The 12,291-nt window shown below is 48.3% G+C and overlaps 1 protein-coding gene across 1 annotated transcript in view; it reads left to right on the top strand.

The window, feature by feature from the left end:
* The first annotated feature begins 1,977 nt into the window (after window positions 1-1,977).
* Sema6a (semaphorin 6A) overlaps window positions 1,978-12,291 on the top strand; it is a 123,592-nt gene continuing 113,278 nt past the window's right edge. Inside the window, exon 1 of the mRNA XM_048419321.3 lies at window positions 1,978-2,643. The gene's annotated coding sequence lies outside the window, so the exon portion shown is untranslated. The remainder of the gene's footprint in view (window positions 2,644-12,291) is intronic.

The following is a 12,291-nucleotide window of genomic DNA, read 5'->3' on the forward strand; positions in this document are numbered from 1 at the left end:
AGTATTAATATTGAAAATAATTACCCTTTAAACAATATCTTGAAACGCGATGTGGGGCACTTCCAATATATCCATAAAGCAAACAAGACAGCTTAATTGTTTGTTTCTTCAAAGCAAGGAGCTAAACCGGAATTAATTTGGTTCAGTCTGTGAAACAATTCGTTTGCTCTGCCTAATTCTGCCAATTAAAGAACTTTTCCCAGACATAATTAGCATGTAAATCAGCGGTGGGGAGCGAAGAGGGAGCCTTGGCGACCCGCGCGGGGTGGAGATACCGGACGGAGGACTGATTGTCACTGAACCAGCCCATCGCCAGCCTAAATCTGGGTGCTAGAGAAGTCTCCGCGTGGAAGCCTGTCCCACCAAATCCCAGGGCTAGGAGGATGACACTGGGAGGCATCCAAGGTTTTAGAACCGGAGCAAGTAGACCAGCACCTCTCGTGCCCAGTCTTCTTCCAGAGTCGCGCCCAGAACCGAGGGTGCTGCGCGCGCACCTAGGGCCGCGCCCCCAACCACCCGGGATCTGTATCTACTTTTGCTGGCCTAGGAAGGGTGGGGATAGCGGCCCCTGCTGGTAGTTTTGGAGAACAGCAGAACTGCTTTTCTCCTTTAATCATTCTTCCCACCCTTTCCCCAGGTGGTTTTGTTAGGGGAAAAAAAGCCCGAGGGCGGAGGAGACGTGGAGGACATTGTCACGTATTCGTTTTTTTTCTTTCCAGAGCACTTACGAGCAGATTTTTGCACATGCTGGAATGGAATACAGGGAACGTGGACTTAGTAGCACTAGCCCCAAATTGGGGAACAGGTACAATTTCTAATATGAAGCTTCTCAGCTAACCTGGGTCTGAGTCTACGATCCCAGTTGCTTTCCTCCGCTGACTTAGCGTGCAGTAGAGATTGCTCCGGGAATTGCTTGGCCACCCAGCGTTACTTTCTTTGAAGACTGCGGCCTCAGTGGGCACCATCTGCGAAACCTACTCTGGGAGCAGCAGCCCCGGCGCGCAGTTGCTTGCGGGGAGCAGCCGGCGCGGCTGGGGGAGGGGACTGTGGTGTGGCCTGACCAGTTGGCACAAGCCTGTAAACTGCAAGACTTCTTTGCTATTGTAAGTCCAGGCAGCGGAGAGAGGCCGTGCCTGCCATTCTTCATGCGCTCATAACAATAGAGCCTTGGAAATAGTTGCGATTTCCCTTTTCCAAGAAGCTGCTGGATTCCCGTTGGCATTGTTTGAGTCTTAAGTCTAAAGTTTACTCATTTCTAAGAACGATCCTTACAGCGGACTTTGACGTTTTCAAACAGATCGCGGTCGTTGACCACGTTCTCAGCACCGTAGTTTATATGTTTATCTAACGTGTGCTATGAACGGGTGTGTGTGAGAAACTATTTTTAACAACACAGTCTTGTATGCAATTCATCTGGGCAGGTAAAGGGTCCATCACTTCCAGAATCTACCTCCTGATACAGTAATCAGAAATAGAAAGGTTCGCCGTCCCTTTAAAACTTTTCCATTTAAGAAAATCGATGGACAAACTCTTTCTTGTAACTTGTTCCTCTCTGTCTATTTTTATTTCTTTTTCTGATTCGGCAGGGCTCATCAATGTTGTCTGGGATTTCTTTCCTTTTTCTTCCTTTTTTTTCTTTTGCTAGAGCCGATGTGGGGGTGGGTAGACGAGGGCTGGGCTTTTCCTGGAGTCGCCCCCTCTGGGACCTCCCGAGTGCGCGCCCCGGGGCGGGGAATTGAGGTGGTAAGAAGCGGGGCTGTCGACTCAGTCCAAAGCTCTACCTGCAACCCCACGGCGTCAAGTCTTCCCTTCCTTTGGTTTACTCGCACTGTTTCACTCCCTCTCTCTCCGTGGCGCACACACCACAGCTCTCCTTCGGGTCGGAGACAGCAGCCCTGGGAGGCGGGGTTGCTGGAGGAGAGTCCGCTCTGCGCAATCCAGTCCGGGACTTGGCTCCGCCCGGAGCGTCGGCCTCTCCGGTGACACTGGAGTAGTGAGCCGCACGGGGTGAGGCTGCAGCCAACTCCGCTCCCCACGCACTCGGCTGCCTAGGCGCTCGGGACGCAGCACAGGCGCTTCTCCGCGGTGCCGACTGCCCGAGATGCCCGCCTAGGAGCGTGCGGCCGCGGCCAGCGTCGCCACACCCGGGACACTGAGCTCGGGGTTGCAGAGCCGGCCAGAGTTCCTGCACCTCTGCCTCAACCCCCACCCCGCCCCCCGCCCTGAAATGACTAGTTAATGGGCGCTGGCACCGCTGAGGGGACTCAGAAGTGAATCCAAGTGGAATTTGGATTTGGAAAAGAGTTTCGTGAACATTTACCCTGGTCCTCGCTGGTTTTTCTTTCTCCGTTTTTTTTCTTTTTCTTTTCTTTTTCCTTTTTCAATTTTTTTTTTTTTGCCTTCTCCTCCGGTCCTCTTCTGTCATTGGAGATGAACACAGCTCGCTTGCATCCCAGAAAGTAATCGCCGTGACTGTTGCCCCCAAAGAGACAAGCACACATGTAGGAATGACAAAGGCTTGCGAAGGAAAGAGCGCAGCTCAAGGCCCAGAGAAAGCTTCTCGATAATGGATTACTAAATGGGATACACGCCGTGCCAGTCCGCTCCGAGCCGCGGCCGCCTGCCCGTCGATGCACCGAAAAGGTATGGCTTTAACGTCCCTGAGCGCCCCACCTCCTGGATCCAGGCTTGGGTGAGGGTCCAGGGGTTACCCCAGGTGCGCGTTGTGGGCTTTGTAGTGCCTGTGTTGTATTTGATTTTACGTCTCTGTCTCCCGAGCGTTGTCCCTTCCTGGGGGAGTAGCCCCGAGCCCTGCCTGCAGCTCTTTTCAGTCCTGAGCCCCAGAGACTCTGGGCTCCATGTCAGAAGCTTCCCCACCCGAGTCGCGCACACGACCGGCGCCGCCCCGGACCTAGACCTAAAGGATGGCTGTCCTGCCCAGCGGGGTGTGTGTGTGTGTGTGTGTGTGTGTGTGTGTGTGTGTGTGTGCTGAACCCGAGGCTAAGAGCTCACTCTTGGACCAGTAGGGAGGAAAGCGGCCCTGGAGGGTGGGATTCTCGAAAGCGCCGGGTCCTGGTGTCGAGTGCTGGGGAAGGGGGAAGGGTTCTGTCCTCGAGGGCCAGAGAGGATTGGGGAGTACAAAGCTATTTGTGTCCAGCCACAGGTTTAGGCTCTGGTGTGGGAGAAATGGTTGTGCGGGGAGGTGGAGAAGAGATGAGGATCTTTTGTTATCAGTGCGGGCTCTGGGCTGGGCTCCGTGGAGTGCGTGAAACTTGTAATGGCTCTGAGCATCTGCGCGCCCTCTCTCTTGGTGGGATCCACTCTTCAGTCGCTGCTGGCACCAAAGGTTCCTGGCTTTGTTTGCTGGAGTAAGTGCCTAGGAGCGGTGTCTTGGTAGAGCACGGCGCCCCCGCCCTAGGTCCTATCCCCTGCCTCAGTTCCCACCCGAGCGAACAGGGCACCATTTGTCGCAGCTGCGTCTCTCTCTAGCACTGAGCTCTACACGCTAGGGCTGGCCCCTGCTGCGTCTTCCTCCAAGACCTGTGCTGTCTGTCCCTCTCGAGAAAAGATGTACCCCGGGAGAGGGAAGGGTGGGGAGACCTGGCAAGAAATAGCTCTGGGCTTGCCACTCTGATGAAAGCTCTGCCGGGCTGCAGATTGTTGGATGTCCTGACTGCTTGCTGTGTCTTCGAGCTCAGCCTCTGGAGCCTTGGGGCGCCCAAAGCAAGCTGGGCAGTTCCCTGTTCGTGATCCTAGTAGGTGGGCAGCTTCACTTTTCCCGATCTCCGCGTTTTTTTCAGCTCCCCAAGAAGAGAAACGGTATAAAGCAGGATCCTGAGGTCTCTCGCGGGCGGTACAGAGCCAGGCTGCTGTCCCGATCCTGTGTGTGTCAGGGACAGAAACCGGACCCCGACATTTTTCCCGCTCGCTCGCCGCCCCCTTCCCAGCGCCTCCTCCCCTTTACAGTGCTGGGCCTCCGTACCCGGCGCTTCTGGAAAGTTTCTGTGATAGCTAAAGACTGCTGGAAACACCAGACGAGGGCTCAGCGTGTTCTATCTGACCCCGAGAGAATTGGGCGGACAACTGGGATGTGACTAGGAGGTAGATTGCCTGTCCACTGGAGAATGGCACCTCCTCTGGCCGGCAGCACTTCCTGGACCAGGGTCTCCAGCAGCTGGAGAAGGTCGGGGGGCCGGGATTGGGACGTGTTGAATTCAGTATGCTAATGTGATCACAAGTGGCGGACAGAAGCTGCTGTGAGGTCGCTTGTGGACACTGGCCCTGGCTCGCGGGCTCAGGAGTCTCTAGCTCAAAGCGCAGCATCCCGAACTTCCTGCGCCAGTCGCAAGGCATTGCAGTTCGCACACGTCCAGGGAGGAGAGGAGCAGGGCCAGGTGTTGGTGGAGTGGAGGAGAGAGGAACGATTGGAGGCGCTGTCCTCCTAGCCTGGGCAAGCGTTTCCAGCGGCTGCCTCCAGCCTGTGGGGAAGTAGGCAGTCCTGCCGGCAGTTCCGCCTCAGTCTGTTCCGAGCGATTGTGGCTGCCTTGCGAGTGTGGTGACCAAGCCCAGCCTCAGAGGGATCTCGTCCTATTTACTCTGGATGAAAATCGAGTTACTCCTGAATCCTTGAAAGATTTTAAATACAGGCGAACCTGCGCGTGCACACACACACACACACACACACACACACACACACACACACATTCTGCATTCATAACTCTGCCATTTAATTCAGTTGTAGGCTTCTATTAGTGGATCGTAGAAAAAGCTATCGTTTAATGCCCATCTGCTCTGGTTTTCAAGCTTTTCTCCGGTAGGGAGGTCGAGTATCTTTGCCTTGTTTTTCCTTAATCCTGGTGATTTAGGCTTTCCTTCCCCTGGCGGACTTATATTTTGGCGTAAAATTCACCATCTGCTACTGTGATGGCAGGGGGTTAGTGGCTTCGGATACATTAATCCTTTATTTAGCTTACTGCCCCCAAGGTAAAGACGCCTGTGCTCAGTTTTTGAATGAAAACACCACACGTTTTTTTTTTCTCCTCACCCAAACAGCTACCAGAAGCCAAGATAGCAAGCGTTTTGTAAGGTTTATAAATTCCACGTTTACTCTTCGACAATAAACTTTTACTAAACTACTCCAGGCACCAAAGTTAATTAGTAACCTCACCTTAAATACAGCGGCAGATCTGTGTCTCCCCCTATTAACCTAAATTGTCTGTTAAAACATAATTGCACTAGCCATTTGAGTTTGGTTTACTCATTTCTGTGTAGAGAGGAGCGTCTGGTTGAGTCTTAGGTTTAACCCATACTCTTGTCTTTATTTGAGTTTTATACATTTGTGAATGAAGGACTTGGCAAACCAATATTAGCGGAAAAGAATGAGTAACAGATTTGAAATCTTGATTTTGTTAGGAGTCTTTAAATTCATCTTGATGTAAAGAAGTATTATATTTTTATTTCTTATTTGCTGTGATTGGGAGTGATGGGCTCCCTCGTGTGTTATATTTTACAACTATAATCGCTTAGAAATGGCCACATTCTCGAAAATACATGCAATCTGCATCTATGAATATTTCACAGACACCCTAAGTCCTTACGTTTTGGGGTCACCCGAAGAGTATGTGTTGGACAAAATACTTAAGTTTAAGTAGGATAAAAATACACATGACCTGGTGTAGAACATTCAAATAAATGATGAATGAATAAATGGATGAATGAACTTGGTCACACATGGATCACTATTTTCGTATACAGCAGCAGGTTTATCTTTCCTGTAGTGAAAACAGACTACGCTTTCAATGTGCGGTTATGATGGTGGTAACAGGGGTTACCCTTTGTACACAAACACACACCCCTCTAGTTCTGTCTACATCTAGTAATGCCTTTGCTACCATTTAAAAAAAGAGAGCATTTGCATTTTGAGGAGGCGTGTAACATTGCACCAGTGAAACTGAGTGTGTTAAATAAGGATGGCAAGAGTTACACAGGCTGTTACCACTGAGTAAAAATAAAGCATCCAGGTTTTAAGCACTTGTACTAAATTTCCAGTAAGCACCTATGCTTTGAAAGTGAATGGGTAATTGCACTTTCATATGAAATGGGGGGAAATATTATTTTGCATTAGGAAGTTTGTGTATGACGCATGTCTTGTCATTTCGTTCTCTTCAGAGTAGAATAAAGGGGTGTTGATGGGATGAAAGGGCTTTTTAGAACTAGTTTTGGAGAGCTAGTATAGTCTCCCATCTAATTTGTTTACACAAAGGGAATCACAGAACAAGCCGAACTAATTGAAATGCCTTAATTAGGCACCTGCCATTTCCCTCCAAGTAAAGCCTATCTCCGCACTGCCCCTCCCTGCCACACCCTCCCTCAGGTTAAGACAGTTTCTGGTACTCCTCCCAGAGTTGAAGGTCTTTGATATCTTTATCTAAGAGCCTTGTGTTACAGCACCTACGTTTGTGCCAGCAGAAGGTGAAGTATGGAGCATCCTGCTGTGCCCCGCCCCCCCCCCCCCATCAATCCCTCTCTTCTTAGGGTATCCTGGAGCCAAACAGCTCTGAGATATTTCTATTTCAGAGTGAAGACTTTTCCCATTTGCCTTAAAACGTACTGTGAGAGCGACTGAGCTATTCTCTCCGGCAACCACATGACTGCCTCTTGGGGATATGGTAAGGTAGGGAAGGGAGGGAGGCATTTAATCCCTTTGAAATGGGCAAATAAGATGTCATACCCACAAACCTCAAGGGAGAAGAGTTCAGGACTACTCAGCATGGGGCTATTACAGTGTGGTAGATACACAAGGGCGTCTTGCTTCGTGAAACAGACGAGCTCTTGCAAAACATTTTTATTCGAATAATTGTAATTGCACTCATGGAGAGTCCATTCCATTCCCAGTACACTGTTACTCACATGGCCTTTTCACGCAGACTTCTCTTAGAACAGAATAGTAAGTAGCCAGGGCACACTGGTAGGTAGCTCTTCTTGGACCTAGAAGATATCACCCACCTACCATGTTCAAAAAGCCCTGTTTTGGCTCATTCTACCCTACATTCGTTTTGGTCATCATCTTCACCATGTAATTCCATGAACTGCCCAAGCCCCAGAGCTTAAATGTCACCCTCAACTCCTGCTTCGTCCATGTCATATGCCAGCTGCAGTGGTATACTCCATCTTCAGAATGCACAGGCGCTCCATCCTGGTCTGCCACCTCCCTGGTCCTCACCTAGTCCTCCTCTGCTGGGTATTGTGCCAGTATCCCATTTAGCTGCCCCGCTTCTGCTTTTGGCTCCTACCAACTTTTCTCAGCATAGTGAATGCATTCCTAAGTTAGCGCTGCTAGCCCATCTTTTTCTATCTTTTTTCTTTCTCCAGCACATGATCTACCCTCTGTCTCCTCCTTGAGCTTACCTGCATGTGCAGGCAGGCAGTCCTGGAGGTCCTCCTTGGAGTCTTTTGTATAGGCTTGGGGTGGAGGGAAGGTTGGGCAGCCTTTTCCCTAGATGTCTGCATGATTTGCCCCATACACCCTACAGACATTTGCTCAAATAGCACTTTCTCAGCAAAGCCCTTCCATACACCTGATTTTCTTTGCCTCTGGGCAGGAAATACTTCATCCTCTTGTAGACCTTATTCCCTTCACAGTCCCACAAACTATGTATTATCCCTGTTTATTTTCTGTTGCCCTCTAGAACATAACAGCAAAAGGATGAGTATCTCTATGTTCTCACTATATTATCTCTGCTTCCCCCTTCCCCCATGAAAAACTGCCTGGTCCTTCAACAGGCCTTCCACCTCAAATGTTGGTTGAATGAATAAAGAGGGCATCTTTTTGTCAATAAATAGTCTAAGTATCTTGTCTTTTTTTCTCTTCTGTCTCACATGAGATGCTTCCTTCCTGCATGGGTGTCTGCTATCTTCCATGTCCATAGGCGTGATTTCTCCTCTACTATTAGTAGGATATTCACAGTATGTTGTTTTTCCAGTTTTGATAATGGATTGGAGTCTATTCATTCCCACAGTCTCCCCCAGTCCCCTGCTAAGGCCAAGAGCACACATCTGTGAGACACCTGGTTATAGCTACAGGGAGACAGACTGAGCACGGGAAAATCAACTTGCCAAGAAATGGAGCTGAGAAGTAGCTAGCGCATATGGGGACTGAGCCTTTGACTCTGGTCTCACTTGCTCTGCTCTCTAACTACTGGCTATTGAACCTTTTTTCCCCAATAATTTGAAAATTTTTGCTGTTTTTTTGTGTGTGGGGGTATAATATGTTTGTTAGCCTCTGCCCTGTGCCAGAATAACAGATGAAGAGCCTGGACCCAGCAGACCCAAACTCCAGGCTTCTGTTTTCTTGGCTGAAATACTTTACTTCCCCGAGGCTCCATTATTTTAAATAAGTTCTATGAATTGTAAGCCCCCTCTTTCCACCTTGTAGGACCGCAGACAGAATAATATGAAATAATATGAAATGTGAATATATTTTATAAAATAACGACTGGAAACTTGGACAAGTTTTTCGGGTTTTGGTGAGACAAGGTTTCTCTGTGTAACAGCCCCAACTGTACTGGAACTCGCTTTGTAGACCAGGCTGGCCTCGAACTCACAGAGATCCACCTGCCTCAGCCTAACTTGGAAAGTTTGATGTCAGTTCTTCTTTCTGCCTCAGACTGGCATAATGTAGACCTTACACTGTCTTCTTTATCATCAGATGACTGTTGTACACTATTGATCAAGCTTGAATGTAAACCACATTATGAAAATTACCAGTTTCCTGAAAACACACCGTCCATTTCCTGTATGGATCACAGCTGGATCAGTTAGAATGTCAACCGCAGTAAATAAAGATTTCTTTCAAAATGACTATGACAGGAGCAAGGTCATGAGAGTGGCACTCGTCCAGACATTCTAGAAGGAAAAAGGGGAACAGAATTATTCTGCAATCATATGCATCAGTGTCATGCAGCCATTAATGTAGCCCAGACGTGTCAAGGTGAACCAGTACTGGAGTAAGCTTCCATGTTGCGGTAACAAGGGCGAATTCACTGTGCTTGGGAAAGTTTAAGTCGTTGCATAGAATGCAATTGGGAGGGTCAGAAGCAGTTCTGCGGTCCAGTTTGGCAGCACAATACACTTTGTGTGTACATGTGTGTGTGTGTGTGTGTGTGTGTGTGGTGTACATATATACACACTGTATATATGTTTGTCATTTTACAAATAGAATGACTTTCTTTGTTCCCTCTGTCTCAGTTTCCATTTGTAAATTCTGAGAATGATGTTAATGGTGTAGCTACTGGAAGAACTAAGCGGAGGTAACACCTGCGGCTATCACAATGCCTGGCACGCACAAGCACTCATATAATGCAAAGGCTTACTTTTATTTGGGTAACTGCAGTCATGGGAAATGGCCTGGGAACTGATCTCAGAACCGCTGATACTGCTTTGCGGGGGCTGAGTCCAGGAGGAAATGGCGGCGGATCTGTAACACCGAGAGAGGATACAAAGGAAGCAGGCCTTGGACTCCACAGGAACAACCCACACCCCCAGCCAGCCACAGGGTCACTGATTTGAAGCTGTGAACCATTCACGCCAGGGGAGGAGGAACTACGATCCTCTTCTAACTTAGAAAGTTAAATATCACACCCGAAACAGGCAAAGGGGAACCCAAGCAAACTATGGTACAATTGAAACGACAGCAACGCTCAGGGATTGATTGATCGGAGACCAAAGGGTTGCTGTTGTTGTTATTTTAAGTGGGTAACTGCCACTTACCACTTACTGACCATATTTAGAATCTGAGGGTCGTGTCTTCAGGGATGAGCCGAATTCCCAAAGCGACAATGTGCCGAAGAAAAGCGTGGCTGCCTATTGCATTTCTGGAGGTTCCACCTGCAGGATCTACACGACGACCTTCAGGCCACTCTTCTCTGACCATATTTAAAATAAGTTTGGAAGAGTGGGGTCTCTAAGCAAAGAAGCAAAGGACCACCTTCTCCAAGTGGCAAAGAGTGGCTACCTGGAGAAGAACCCCACACTTTTGTAGTGCTGGCTGTTGTACTGGCCGATACCCTCTCACCAACTGTGAACTTTACTTCGAGGGTCAAGACTTCTCAGTGAGAAAAATCCGATTTCTAAAAGATCCAACAGAAGGAGAAATAAGTTGGTATTGTCACCACAGTTCCCTTAGTTCCCTACCTACCTTGTTTCCTCCAGGACTCCATCCATCCCTGAAAATAAGTTACTTTCAGCTCCAGGATTAAGGAGGCTTCTCAAGTTCTATAAGTGGAGAGAGGTGATGGGGAGAGGGAGCCTGGTCAGTAATTAACATGCCCCAAAGACTGAAGGGCTGGGTCCTTCCAAACAGCCATGAGATGTCTAGTGCTTTGAAAGTAATAGGTGTGTCAACACGTTTAGACTCGGGACTTCCTTTTAACATGGCCAGGTGCTTCTTCTGCCATGACTTGATTTCATAAAATGCAAGGCAGGATCTGTCATTTTATACTATGAAAATATACTCTTCAAATAAAAATCATTGTATGGACCAGGGAAGAGAAAAAGGGATATCTTCATTACTGTGTGATGCTATTTGGGGATCCTAGAGAGGTGCAGCCTGTGATGAGCCTTTCCTTTGGTTGTTGGATATTTTTCTCCCTAAGGAAAGGAGTCTTCTCATTGGTACTAGAGCATCTCCACTCCTGCTTCCCCAGACTTCTAATGCCCTTGAACGAGATAACTGACAGACAGAACACTGATGGACCTAGTCCGTGGCCATGCCCCTGTTCCCCAAATGGAATGCTTTATGAACTGGCACATTATGCAAACATCCTCAGATGACCCAGTCACTGTCCTCCCTCTGTTCTACCTCAGAGAGCCATGTGACTTTCATTCACATATTTGGGAGTTTGAATGCATTTTGTTCTTAGGCCTCAGCCACCCAGGTGGGAAACCCTTCTTGTCAGCATGCCTTTCAGTTTTCTCAAAACAAACGAGTATCTGAGTCACCAGGCAGAGTCTCAGCCCCGCACAGTGAATGAGAAATAGAAACTAAATCGTCGAGAGCCTTCAGAACTCCAATGTGTGTGACAGAATGGCGGTGTGTTGGTTGTTGAAAGAATCCTTGTTAATGGCTTTCGAGATGGATTCTGTGCTAATTCTGCTCACATCATGAATGATGGTCCCAGCTAGACACTGTCACGGGGATCTTCATCTATTAATCATGGAGGCTGCTTTCTTATTCGGTTGCCATAGTTTCAGTGCCTCCGCTAGTATTGGGGTGTCTTGGGAAAGATTTGAGACATACTAGGGCTTGCAAGCCTTGCAGTTATTTTGGCAGGGGCGCTCTGGAAGAGCTGAAAGCCGCTTCTGGTGTAATTCAGGGCTAGATTAAAAGAGGCAACTTCTGAGAGCATCTCTCTGGACCTTGTTATGTGCCCATCCAGCTGATGTTTACTCCAGGATTTGCCTCTTCCTCAGCCTTGAAAAAAATTCCTCAGTGGAAAAAATTACAGTCCAAAGGCCGATGTCACTTTTATCTTCCCGAGGCAGGGTGCAGAGGGCTGCACCCTCTTCGATATGGGCTACTCACAGATGAGGTAAATAAAGGTATTCATGATGCTGCTGAAAATTTCACCTCCCCTCGTTTGGTTTGCGCCCTGCAGATTTCTAAGTAAGTGCAGCGACCTCCTGAGGGTCTTATCTTGTGTTTGACTTTCCAATGTGGAGGTTTGGACTTTACTACAGGTCTGACCGTCACTGGGTTTAAGTTTGACGCTCATTATTACCGAGGTGTGGGAGGCCATTGTTCTCGTTTACAACACAAGGATGACCTTGGACCAGCGGCCTCCTACCTACATCAGCTGTCCCGCAGATGAACATTTTTCATGTCTTTGTTATTGTAACATTTTGTTTTGGGATTGCTGATCAGAAAAAGTTCTCTAGTTGTGTGTATAGCATGTGGCCCCATCAAGACAAGGTTTGAGGAAGCAACTGTTGTAATAGGGAGACAAAGGCTGTGAGGCTGGCTAAGCTTCCTATGTAAGGGAGGCCACAGCTGGCGTCCTTAGCCTGCCCTAGCCCTGTGTAAGGCTTGCGAGTACGCTTCTTAAAGTCTTAGTTCCCATTTGTCAAGTAGGCTTTCTGCCACTCCTGCATGTCCAAGCCAAGCAATTCGATTCCTTTGCAGACTAAAACACACACACACACACACACACACACACACACATATATATATAAACTTATACCCAAAGAAGTAAATTGGGCTGAATTTTGGACATGCAAGGCAGGCAGCATGTGAGA

This window comes from Myodes glareolus, chromosome 13, assembly GCF_982192425.1.
Source record: "Myodes glareolus chromosome 13, mMyoGla1.1, whole genome shotgun sequence".
In the NCBI taxonomy this organism is placed as follows: Eukaryota; Metazoa; Chordata; class Mammalia; order Rodentia; family Cricetidae; genus Myodes; species Myodes glareolus.